Source organism: Apium graveolens, chromosome 7 (assembly GCF_009905375.1).
Source record: "Apium graveolens cultivar Ventura chromosome 7, ASM990537v1, whole genome shotgun sequence".
Classification (NCBI taxonomy): Eukaryota; Viridiplantae; Streptophyta; class Magnoliopsida; order Apiales; family Apiaceae; genus Apium; species Apium graveolens.
The window spans coordinates 137181553-137195728 of record NC_133653.1 but is presented as its reverse complement, the minus strand read 5'-3'; the positions used below and the strand labels follow the sequence as shown (position 1 = coordinate 137195728).

At 40.7% G+C, this 14176-nt stretch overlaps 1 non-coding gene across 1 annotated transcript; it reads left to right on the top strand.

The window, feature by feature from the left end:
- Positions 1–13116: 13116 nt before the first annotated feature.
- On the top strand, positions 13117–13223 carry LOC141675792 (small nucleolar RNA R71). The gene has a single exon (XR_012556425.1). It is a non-coding gene; the product is annotated as a small nucleolar RNA R71 (small nucleolar RNA).
- Positions 13224–14176: the final 953 nt, after the last annotated feature.

The following is a 14176-nucleotide window of genomic DNA, read 5'->3' as shown; positions in this document are numbered from 1 at the left end:
AATTTCTTATATTTTATAGAGATATTTAGAAATTTAATTTAAATATAATTTTAAATTTCGTTCAAATAAATAATCTTAGTAATTAACTAATTGAGCTTAGTAGTTAACTAGATGAGCGTAACTAGACCTGGCAAAATGGGTCTGGATCCGAATAACCAAACCGAAATTCATGAAACCGAGATCCGATTCGAAATCCGAATCATACAATCCTATAGTTATCTGAAAACCGATTTAAACCGATCCGAAAAATATCCGAACCGAATATTTAACCGAAAATGATCCGAAATACAAGATCCGATTATAACTTGGAACAGATTAAAACCGAATAATATATTACCTGAATCGAATATGACCCGAAATTAGCAAAATTTATACTTTAAACAATTTTATGTTTATGATAATATATTTATATAATCATATTATTTTGTAAAAGTACATTATATTAAGTTAAAAAGACTAAATTAAATAAAAAGATATTTTTAAATCTCAAAAATTGAAAAAATAATTAAGTTATGATCCGAAAATATCCGAACCGAATTTAATCCGAAAAGAATTTTACCCGATCTTAATCCGAATTTTATCCGATTTTAATCCGAATTAGATCCGAACCGAAAGACATCCGATCCGATCTGAATGGTCTTCAAATATATCATAATCCGAAAGTAGATCCGATCCGAAAATGATCTGATCCGAAACCGAACCAGTTATCCGAATTGTCAGGTCTAAGCGTAACAATTTATTTCCCTCACACTGATTACTAGATAAATTATTGGGAATTTTTTAGATTATGAAGTTTGCTTTTAAATTATTATTAACATAAAACCCGTGCGATACACGGATTATAATATTACATAATTTTTTTGAATTTAATTTGAAATAAAAAAATTTAAGTTAAGGAACTTATTTATTTGAAATTTTAATAATATGATTTGATAATATTTATTAATATGCATATAGGTGTAAAATTTAATGATATTACAGTTTTAGAAAGATAATGTAATGATTGAAATATATATTTTATTAATATATATAGGTGTGTTAACGAAAAATTATTATATTTAATTAGAAGCTAAATTTTAGCTGAGATCAATAGTATATAAATTGTCATTAGTATGTTAACCAACAAAAACAAACTAACTATATTCAGATTTATGTTAGTTTAATAAGTTTGAACCTGAATCAATGGTAAAATTTTATGTGTCTTTTATGGCAAAAAAATTATGTTAGCTTGAGGACCGTTATATCAACCAAATCCAGCTAATTAGGTTGTAATAAAACGAAGCCTTTTTCTGATATTCCACTATCTTCGCATGTGACTCATCTCGTACTTCGTCGATTAGATCCAGGGCTAACCTTTGCCCTTCCTCATTTTCTTCAGCATTGAAAGCTTGAATCCTGGGAGAGGAATGTGATATTTCTACAGGGACAACCACTTATACCCCATATGCTAACATAAAAGGAGTTGCTCCAGTCGTGACTCTACAGGTAGTCCTATAGGCCCATAGGATTGGGAGTATTTCATCCACCCAGTTATTCATCAACTTCTCGATCCTTTTCTTTAGTCCATCCAGGATTATTCGATTCACAACTTCCGCTTGCCCATTGGTTTGCGGGTGAGCCACGGAGGTGAATCGTAATTCAATTTCATTCTCCTCACAATACTTCTTGAATTCCTTATTGTTGAACTGTGTTCCATTGTCAGTGACTAGGATGCGGGGAATTCTATACCAGCACATGATATTTTCCTATAGGAATTGTGCAACCTGCTTAGTTGTGATTTTGGCCAAAGGCTTGGCTTCAATCCACTTAGTAAAATAATCAATGGCAACAATCATGAACTTCCTTTGTGTCGTGGCCATGGGGAAAGGCCCAAGTATATCCATTCCCCACATAGCAAAAGGGATGTGTGAGTTGATGGAGGTCAGCATCTCGGGGGGTTGTCTAACGACAGGTGCATGCTTCTGATAGCGGTCACACTTCTTCACATACTCTTTGGCATCGGCCATTATTTCCGGCCAATAGAAGCCTAAACTGATTATCTTATGAGCTAGTGCTCTGCCCCCAAAGTGTTGCCCACAGATACCTTCATGTACTTCTTCAAAAGCCAACCGTGTCTCATCGGGCTTGAGACACCTTAAGTAAGGAACCACATAAGATCTTTTATACAAAATCCCATATATCAAAGAGTATCTTAGTGCTCGAACAGCCAACTTCTGTGCTTCAGTAGCATCACTTGGCAACCAACCGGTTTGAATATAGGTCTTAATGGGATCTATCCATAACGTCCCCAGACCTATATGAGCTGCAAGCTTAACATCAATGCTCTGTATCTTCAGAACGCGGAAGTATACACTTCCTGAACTTTCCTCTATCTCAGATAAAGCAAACTTTGATAATGCATCTGCCTTAGCATTTTCCTCCCTTGGAATGTGCTCAACATGGCATTCATCGAATTGGGTCATCACAGCCCTTACTAGGCGGACATACTTAGCCATCGTATCATCCCTTACCTCAAACTCGCCCTTCACTTGGGATTTGGGATATGACCAACTTCGAGTCTCTGTAGACCTTCAAGTTCTTGACTCTCAGTGTCCTCGCTAGGCTAAGGCCAGCTATCAGAGCTTCATATTATGCCTCAATGTTTGTGGTCGGGAAGTCTAACTTCATAGCATATTCAATCAGGAACCCATCAGGGCTTTATAAAACCGAATCTGCTCCACTTGAATTTGTTTTTGATGCTCCAATAAAATAGAGAACCCAATATTCTTTCTCCTTGTCATCATGTTCTTTGACCCCCTTATCAACTTCCTTATCTTGAGGGGTATCCTCCTGCCCTCCGACTTCTTGGTTGGGTATGGTACATTCCACCACGAAGTCAGCCAATGCCTGGACTTTTATTGCCATTTGTGGCTTATACTCGATATCAAATTCTCCCTACTCTATTGCCCATTTAATCAGTCTCCCACTAGCCTTGGGACTATGAATTATATTTCTCAAGGGCTGATTTGTTAGTACCTCAATTTGATGAGCCTGAAAGTAAGGACGTAACTTTCTTGAAGCCATCACCAAGGCTAAAGCAAACTTCTCCATAGTTGAATAATTCAACTCATCTCCATGCAGAATTTTGCTGACATGGTATACGGGTTTCTGGATTTTCAGTTCCTCCTTAACCAATACAGCGCTCAAGGCACTCTCTGAAACGACCAAGTACAAGTATGAAACTTCATTCAAAGCTGGCTTGGCCAACAACGGGGCCTGAGCCATATATTTCTTTAATTCCTCGAATGCCTTCTGGCTTTCCTCATTCCATACAAAATCCTTAACCTTTTTTAAGGACTTGAAGAACGACAAGCACTTGTCCCCAGACTTGGAGATGAATCGTCCCAACGCAGCAACCCTTCTAGTGAGCTTTTGAACATCTTTGATAGTTTTTGGTGGCTCCATGTCCAGGATTGCCTTTATTTTATCGAGATTGGCCTCGATTTCTCTCTTAGAGACCATCAATCCCAAAAAAATTCCAGAATCTACTCCGAAAGCACACTTCGTAGGATTTAACATCATCTTATGGTATCTCAGGACCTCAAAAGCTTCCCTTAAATGGGTTATATGGTCAGTCTTAACTAGAATCTTGACTAACATGTCATCAACATAGACTTCCATGGTCTTGCCAATAAGATCCTTAAAAATTTTATTTACCAACCTTTGATAGCTGGCTCCTGCATTCTTGAGACCAAATGCCATAACAAGATAAGAATAAATACCAAAGTCAGTGATGAATGATACCTTTGAGATGTCGTCCTTGTGCATCTTGATCTGGTTGTATCCACTAAATCCATCCATGAAGCTCAGCATCTCATGTCCAGCAGTGACATCTATCAAAGTATCTATCATTGGCAACAGGAAACAGTCCTTAGGGCATGCGTCATTCAGATCAGTGAAGTCCACACACATCCTCCATTTTCCATTGGCCTTCTTCACCATTACAGGGTTTGCTAACCATTCTGGAAATTGTATCTCCTCGATGAAACCAGCCTCTAAGAGCTTCTCTACTTCCTGTTTTATAGCTTTTTGCCTCTCTGGAGCAAAACTTCTTTTCTTTTGCTTCACTGTCTTCCGGTTTGGATCCATATTCAGCTTATGAGTAATCAGTTTCGGGTCTATTGTTAGGGCGAAAACACGCGCTAATATTCACGCAAGTATACGCGTTCGCAAGTAATATAGAATACTTTCTAGTTCGTTCCCTCAGAGACTCAGACTAAATTATTGTCTAATTAAACTCACTCACCAATGTATGATTACTTCTCAATGTTAAGATAATAACACTTAAAACTGTTGATTAAATATTAACTATAATTAACTACTAAATTAACCACTTAACTAACACTTCAATTTATCAATAATAAAACACTCATGAGATCACAACTTCATTATTACTTCCTTCTATAGCCATTGTTATTACCTTTAGCATGTGACAGTGATGATATTAATCGAATAACACAAAACTGATAAAAGCCAACTTTCATTGCACTAATACCATTCTACCAAGCATCCACAATTAAGATAGAAGTCGAATAGTCATCAATTATGTTGAGTTCCTATATGTCTACAGAAATTGACAACACAACGATTTAAGCACAAGTTATTCTTTTTGATTACATAGGGCAAATAAAACTGTTAGAGTTACCCACTAATCATGCACAACGTACATGAACCTATGCTAGCATGGCAAGTTCTAAATCTCAAGATCCACCGTCGCTTCACAAGAGATTAACACCCTATCTTATATGTTCGCGACGCACATAAGACGAATACGCACAACCAATACTAGATATCAAGCAATCATCACACACTAAAGTATTAAACAATTAACTAAAGAATTCCATAATAAATCCGTTGCAACCCCATGATCACGATTAGCCCATAATAGAACTTATCGCCATCATGGGTTCATATGAAATCATGATAAACAAACACAAGAAAATAATAACTAAACTAATTATATTAAAATAGAGTACGTCACAAGAGTAAATAAGTCAAAGCAAGAAAACTAGCATCCAACATTACAACGAAACAAGAATCACAAGAAAATATGCTTCCTCTTCGTTGCGGTGTGCTAAATCGGTCTTCTTCCTTATCTCCTTCGCTTCTTGCGTAAAACACAATCTTCTTCTCCTTCTCTTCCAATTCCCCTGTGAAAACGTCTCAAATCTACTTATATAATAGTCCCATAAAACTCAGATTACATAGAAGTTGGAAGCCAAACAGAAGTAGAAGTCTAAAATAATTCAGCAAAATTCCCGACCCTGCGCGGCCGCTCAGCATAGCTGCGCGGGTGCGCAGGCCTCCACTGGAAAAAATCCAAGTTTGCTCCGTTTCTTCGCCGTAATCTGCCCGTTCCTTTCCTCTCGCAATGGTGAACACATGCCAAGGCTTATTCTTGATGATTCCTCCCCCGAAATGCAACTAATATCCTGAAATGCATAAACACTAGAAAAACGCATCAAATACACAAAATACTTGATTTCAAGACACCAATTTAAGCCATTTTAAGACGTTCTAAGTGGTATAAAATGCCACTTATCACACCCCCAAACTTAAATCGATGTTTGCCCTCAAGCGTCACAGACTCAAAAACAAATATGCATGAATGCAATCTATATGAAAATGCAGCGATCCCCCTTACTACAATTAATCAACCAAATTGCCACATCTCAACGAATGCAGTTAGACAACTAAAGATCAATAAACTCATACAAACGGACATACAGCCAGAAACGTGGTGTGTGCAAATGCTTAACAGATATGCTTCGGAACTAGACCAAGTACTATGACTAGACTATCCTCAAGGCAATCCTACGATTATACAAAGAATAAAAATTCCAGGCACAAAGTGATATTCAACACTACAAGAACTCTGGAGCTTACTACGGAATCGTGCTTTTTATTTACAACTCAAATGCTTATTTGACCGTGCAATGAGTGAGGTCCACAAAAGACTTATACAATGATATCCATGTAACGAGCGTTAGGTTAGCGGATCCCAGACTCTAAAAGCCTTAGGTCACTAGGCACAAAGTCCCCTAAGAACTTAATAACTCGAATACCAAAGAGCCCACTCTTGATCAATTATGCAATTTTTTTTTTTTAACTTCTGAGCAAGTGCGTTTCGCTCCATCTTGCTCAACCCTAGACTACTCGCAACATATGCGAGCCGGCTACTAGCCATTTGACGCCTAGCCACAACTAGCAACAACTTCCATATTTTTTTTCTCCAAATTTTTTCTTTTTCATGTCTTTATCACTAAGAACCTATAATCGAATTCTAAGCATAATAAGTAGATTGACCTTGAAAACAACCAAATCATAACACAATCTAGCCCTTTCGCATTCTCTAAGACTTAGTGGACTTACAATTGTTTCTAGCATGCATATCAATGTACACAACTTAATATCACTTTAATGCTATCACTACACTCACATCAATATCACAGTTCAGTCGATAAATCATTGCAAAAGGGATCATGGTAAATGCATGAGCTACATGACATTCATAAAAAAAAACTATATGGCATAAATTATGTAACTATATGAACTAAACTATCATGAATATGCAACCAAATGACACACACACAATATTCCTTAACTACCACCCCCAAACTAAAAATCTTCACTGTCCTCAGTGAAAGTAGTAGAAAGGAACACAGGGTATACCTACTCGGAGTCATCATCATCATCACCCTCAGTGGGTGGAGTATCAGGCGGCGGGTATGCAGAGTCCTCACCAAAAACTGGCCACTGAATATCAGCTCCAAGGCCTCGAAAAGCAGTCCCTAACGCAAGGGTGAGCTCCTGAGCAAACCTGCTCTGCGTCTCATACATGGCATCCATCCGCCGTGAAAGCCTCCTATACTGGGCATCAACCATCCCAACACCCTCCTGAGCTCTCGAAGAACCAGCCTCATCACGCCCTGGCCTAGCCATAGTAGCACCTCGTGCTGGACGCCCTCCTGGAAGACGATAACCCAGCCCATGCTCCTCAGGCTCACCACCGGTCCACTCCTGCATCCCATTCAGAGTGCCAGAATCAATCGGAGCGGCTGGCAACTGCAACTGCTCATGAGCCGGCCAGTTCACTCCCACTGCTCGGCATAGCTTCATAACTGTAGATGCATAAGGGATGTTCATATACTTTGCTCCCCTCAAAATCTTCAGAATTCCTTGGTAGATAAACTTACCAAGGTCCACATAGTACTCCTCATTCAGAATTCCCCACAACAGCTGTGCTCTCTCAACTGTGACCTCGTGTGCATGCGAAGAAGGCAAAATATTAGCACAAATAAATGCATTCCATGCACGGGCATACCTGTTCATGACGATCGCCGGAAAGTGACGATACTCATTATTTCCTGTACTGCGGGTCCAAACTGTGCCCGATCGACAGAGAGTCGCACAAATCAAATCCAAGTCAAAATCCTCAGCAGTCTTTTCATTCCAGTTCTCCTCCTCGGGCTTCCTCTCTCGCTGTCCAATCACACGGCGAATCGCCGCAGGATGATAATCAACCGTCAGCCCACGGACCACAGAAAACCCATTCTTTTCAGCCTTCACGTTCGCGTAGAACTCGCGAACAACGCTCATCGGTACCGCTTCGGGTGACTCACAAAAAGCTATCCACCCCTTTTCTGCAATCATGGGTAGCAATTCACCATCCCTCCCCGATGGCAAAAACCCCCTCTCCTTCAGAATCGGCTTACCCAACAGCCTAGTGTACTCCTCCTCCGCGGCTCTGTCAGTTAACCGAGGCCTTGCAGCAGTACCCCTCGATGAATCAGCAGTAGGAACTGTGCTGCTGCTGTCAATAGTGCGTGCTCTCTTGGGTGCCATTGATTCGTGAATAAAAGCGTGTAAGAACTGATATTTGATGTTTGTTAGAGGGTTTAAGTGTAGGAAGTTTTGTGGGAGATATGTAGGATAGGTGTATGTATATATAGGGTGTGGATTAGATTAGGGTTTGGGAATTAAGGGATAAAATGATGGGGTAGTGGGAACAAATCGTGGGTGTATGGGCTAAAACTGTTTTTATGTTTGTTTTTGTTTGGTTTTTTTTTTTCTGAGCTGTAAAAAAAAAATTCTGGTCCTCGACCCCTGCGCGGCCACTCAGCATAGCTGTGCGGGCGCTCAGCTTGCTGCGCGGCCGCTCAGCTTAGCTGCGCGGGCGCGCAGGGGGTCACTGGAATTTTTTTTTTCAGCCCCTGTTTTCTGATTTTTTTGTGTTTTTGGATAGGTTATTAACTTCTAAGGGTTCCTGTAACAATAATTCATGGGTTGCCTCCCACGCAACGCTTCTTTTTCGTCATTAGCTTGACGTTTCGTACCCTGCTCAAGTAGTCAACAAAATGGCACTAACCACTTCTCGGTTTGCCATGTCCCCATAGTAGTGCTTCAACCGCTGACCGTTAACCTTGAATGCTTGGTCCGGCTCATTCTCAATAATTTCCACCGCTCCATGTGGAAACACAGTTTTGACAATAAAAGGTCCAGACCACCTTGATTTCAACTTCCCAGGATAAAGTCGGAGCCGAGAGTTGAATAAGAGAACTTGTTGCCCTGGCACAAATAACTTTGGATGTAGCTTCCTATCGTGCCACCTCTTTACCTTTTCCTTATACATTTTGTTATTTTCGTACGCTTGAAGTCGAAATTCATCCAGTTCATTAAGCTGAAGCATTCTTTTCTTACCAGCTGCATCTAAATCCAGGTTCAACTTCTTCAATGCCCAGTAGGCCTTATGCTCAAGCTCCGCAGCTAGATGACATCCCTTTCCGTACACCAACTGAAACGGTGACATCCCAAGTGGAGTTTTGTATGCTGTTCTGTAAGCCCAAACAGCTTCATCGAGCTTTAAAGACCAATCCCTCCTTGACGGACAAACAACCTTCTCTAGAATGCACTTTATCTCTCTGTTAGACACTTCCGCTTGACCATTTATTTGCGGATGATAGGCAGTAGCTACTCGATGATTCACATTATAACGCTGCATCATAGAAGTGAACTTACGGTTGCAAAAATGCGATCCTTCATCACTTATGATTACCCGAGGTGTTCCAAACCTTGTGAAAATTTACTTATGAAGAAAATTTAGCACTGCCTTTGCATCATTTGTCGGTAAAGCTTTAACTTCGACCCATTTTAAGACATAATCGACTGCCAGCAAGATGTACTGATTATTGCAAGACGAGATAAAAGGCCCCATGAAATCGATTCCCCATACATCAAAGACCTCGATTTCAAGCATCACATTTAATGGCATTTCATCCTTCCTTGACAAATTTCCCACTCTTTGGCAGCGATCACACCTTAAAACAAACTGATGAGCATCCTTGAACAAGGTAGGCCAGAAAAAACCTGCTTGCAGAATACGAGCTGCCGTCTTCTCACCGCCATAGTGTCCACCATAAACCGTGGAATGGCAGTCTCGTAATATCCCCTCCGTCTCATAGAACGGGATACATCTCCTGATGATCTGGTCAGCTCCCTGTCTAAACAAATATGGTTCATCCCACATATACCACTTCACCTCATGCAGAAACTTCTTCTTTTGAGCGGATGTCAAATTAGGAGGCATTATATTACTGACGAGATAGTTTACAATATCTGCAAACCATGGTTCTTCCTCCTGAATTGCAAACAACTGCTCATCCGGAAAAGATTCATTGATTAACATCCTATCTTGTGAAGTAGAATCGGGATTCTCCAACCTAGAGAGATGGTCAGCTACTTGATTCTCAGTACCTTTTCTATCTTTGATCTCTAACTCAAATTCCTGAAGTAAAAGCACCCAACGAATGAGTCTCGGCTTCGAATCCTTCTTAGAAACCAGATAGCGAATAGCTGCATGATCAGTGAATACTTTTACTTTCGTACCAAGCAGATAAGATCGAAATTTCTCAAAGCCAAAGACTATAGCCAAAAGCTCCTTCTTAGTAGTGGTGTAGTTCAATTGGGCACCATTTAAAGTCTTACTCGCATAGTAGACCACATGGAAGAGATTTTTCTTGCGCTGTCCCAGCACTGCACCTACCGCATAATCACTCGCATCACACATCATCTCAAATGGTTCTGTCCAATCTGGTGTTGTAATGACTGGTGCCGTGATCAAACTCTCCTTGAGAGTCTCGAATGCTTCCAAACATTCATTATCAAATTTGAACGACACATCTTTCTCAAGCAAATTGCACAACGGCTTAGATATCTTTGAAAAGTCCTTGATGAATCGCCGATAAAAACCCGCATGACCAAGAAAACTACGGATTCCTTTCACAGAATTAGGTGGGGGAAGATTTTCAATGACTCCCACCTTGGCCTTGTCCACCTCCAGACCCTTGCTAGAGACCTTATGCCCAAGGATAATGCCTTCACGCACCATAAAGTGACATTTCTCCCAATTAAGCACCAAATTACTTTCCACGCATCTTTTAAGTACGGCGCGCAGATTATTCAAACATTCATCATATGAGTGTCCAAAGACGGAGAAGTCATCCATGAACACTTCGACGTTATTTCCAATCATGTCAGAGAATATAGCCATCATACATCTCTGAAAGGTGGCCGGGGTGCCACATAACCCAAACGAAACTCTGCGAAAAGCAAACGTGCCAAATGGACAAGTGAAGGTAGTCTTTTCCTGATCCTCTGGTGCAATACAAATCTGATTATACCCGGAATAACCATCCAGAAGACAAAAATACTCATGACCCGCCAATCTGTCAAGCATCTGATCTATAAATGGAAGGGGGAAGTGATCCTTCCTTGTGGCTTTGTTCAATTTTCTATAATCCATGCATACTCTCCATCCTGTAACTGTTCGAGTAGGGATGAACTCATTCTTTTCATTTGCGACCACAGTGATACCTCCTTTCTTAGGTACATATTGTACGGGGCTCACCCATGAGCTGTCAGAAATAGGATAAATGATGCCTGCATCTAGCCATTTCAGAATTTCTTTCTTCACCACCTCCTTCATGATGGGATTCAGTCTTCACTGCTGGTCCACAGTTGGCTTACTACCTTCCTCTAGCAGAATTTTATGCATACAATATGAAGGACTTATCCCCTTGATGTCTGCTATGGTCCATCCTATAGCCGATTTGAATTCTCTCAAAATCCTTAAGAGCTTGTCTTCCTCACTACCTGAAAGGTCAGATGAAATAATAACAGGTAACATAGATGAATCACCTAAAAAACCATACCTCAAGTGTTCAGGTAATGGCTTGAGCTTCAAGGTAGGTGCTTCCTCTATTGATGGTTTGAGCTTTTCTTCTGCGTTCTTGAGGTCAGAAGTACCAAGAGATTCAAGTGGTATGTCCAGCTTTCGCTTCCAGGGAGAAGCGTTCAGATATTGTAATTGCTCGTTGCTATCTTCATCATCGCTGTCAAAATCCCCCACTAAGGCCTTTTCCAATGCATCAGACATTAGCATGTGATCGAGTTCCGAAGTAACCGCAGAATCAATCACATCCACTTTTAAGCACTCCTCATCTTCTGTAGGAAATTTCATTGCCTTGAATACGTTGAAGGTCACATCCTGATCTTGGACCCGCATAGTAAGTTCCCCTTTTTGCACATCTATCAAGGTACGGCCAGTAGCCAAGAAAGGCCTTCCCAAGATTATGGGAATCTTCTTATCTTCCTCAAAATCCAGAATAACAAAATCTGCAGGAAAGAAGAGCTTATCCACCTTGACGAGCACATCCTCAACTATGCCCCTTGGGTAAGTAATGGAACAGTCAGCCAATTGTAGTGACATGTATGTGGGTTTTGGATCAGGCAGATCCAGTTTTTTAAAGATCGACAACGGCATCAGATTAATGCTTGCTCCCAAATCACAAAGGCACTTGTCAAACGTCAGATTGCCAATTGTGCAAGGAATGGTGAAGCTTCCTGGATCTTTCAGTTTTGGTGGTAACTTTTGTTGCAGAACAGCGCTGCATTCTTCCGTGAGAGCAACGGTTTTAAGGTCATCCAGTTTCACCTTCCTTGAAAGAATAGTCTTCATAAACTTCGCATAACTAGGCATTTGTTCAAGAGCTTCAGCGAAAGGTATATTGATGTGAAGTTTCTTGAACACCTCCAGAAACTTCCCGAACTGTCTATCCAGCTTTTGTTGCTGCAATCTCTTAGGAAAAGGTGGTGGAGGATAGAGCTGTTTCTCCCCTGTATTAGCCTCAGGCAGAGTGTGTTCAACAGTAGTCTTCCTTGGTTCCGCCGCTTTCTCCTTTTGCTTAGATTCTTCACCTCTAATTTCAGCTTCTACTTCTTTTGCCTTTTCAGCATCAGCTACTTTTCCAGACCTTAAGGTAATAGCCTTGACTTGCTCTTTAGCTTCCTTCCTGCCTGGTACTTCCGTGTCACTGGGAAGAATGCCAGGTTGACGATTGAGCACTGCATTGGCTAATTGACCGATTTGATTTTCCAAGGTCTTGATAGAAACCGCCTGACTCTTGCATAACAGCTTAAGTTCCTCAAAATCAGCACTAGTAGGTGCAGCTGCACTTCCCTGTTGAGGATATGATTGCCTTGTAGCATACTGCTGTGGTTTCTGGAATCCAGGTGGGTTAAACTGTTTACTCACTCCTTGCTGATATGGTGGCTGAATAGCATTCTGATTATTCCCCCAGCTGAAATTTGGATGATTTCTGTTGTTAGGATGATAGGTCGCTGGCACAGGCTGCTGTTGTCGCTGATAATTATTCACATACTGAACATATTCGTTTATAAGAGAACACTGATCCGTAGCATGAGAACCTACACAAAGCTCACAAACCATAGCTATTTGATTAACTCCATACGTAGCCAAAGAATCAACCTTCATTGATAGCGCTTGGAGCTGGGCTGCAATAGCGGTGGCTACATCAACTTCCAGAATACCTGCTACATTGCCTGACGTCATCCTCTGAGTTGGATTTTGATGCTCATTTGCAGCCATCATCTCGATAAGATTATACGCCTCAGTATAGCTTTTAGCCCATAAGGCGCCTCCAGCTGCTGCATCGAGCATGGGCCGAGATTGAGCCCCCCAAACCATTATAGAAACCAGTGATCACCATCCAATCCGGCATTCCATGATGTGGACATTTTCTCAACATTTCCTTGTAGCGTTCCCAAGCCTCGCACATAGACTCCGTAGGTTGCTGCGCAAACTGAGTAAGAGCACTCCTCATAGCAGCAGTCTTTGCCATCGGATAAAACTTCACCAGAAACTTTTGCGCAAGATCTTGGCACATAGTGATGGACCCAGCTGGTTCAGAATGTAACCAGTCTTTAGCCTTATCCCTTAGTGAGAATGGGAAAAGCCTCAACTTGATAGCCTCATCAGTCACGCCATTATACTTAAAAGTGCTGCAGATCTCGACAAAATTCCTTATGTGCATGTTGGGGTCTTCAGTTGCTGCTCCTCCAAAAGAAACAGAATTCTGCACCATCTGAATAGTGCCCGGCTTGATTTCAAAGGTGTTAGCTTGAATAGCCGGATGAAGGATGCTTGACTGAATGTCATCAATTTTAGGCCGAGAAAAATCCATAAGAGCTGGATCAGCTTGAACAATACGATCTCCCATGTTTACTGGTTCTTTCTGCTCAGTTCCTGAATCCGAATCCTCAAAATCTAACTTCTCCGGAATATCAAGAACTTCGTCTGTCTCCTCAGCTGTATCTAAAGTCCTCTTGCGAGCACGAGAACGAGTTTGCATAAACGCTTGCTAAAGTACCTGAAACACAACCAGAAAAAATAAGTAACTACTACGTCCTAATCACTGAGTCCTAATGACCAATGATGGTAAGTACATAAACTAAACAAATACGCCGAGTCCCCGGCAGCGGCGCCAAAAACTTGTTAGGGCGAAAACACGCGCTAATATTCACGCAAGTATACGCGTTCGCAAGTAATATAGAATACTTTCTAGTTCGTTCCCTCAGAGACTCAGACTAAATTATTGTCTAATTAAACTCACTCACCAATGTATGATTACTTCTCAATGTTAAGATAATAACACTTAAAACTGTTGATTAAATATTAACTATAATTAACTACTAAATTAACCACTTAACTAACACTTCAATTTATCAATAATAAAACACTCATGAGATCACAACTTCATTATTACTTCCTTCTATAGCC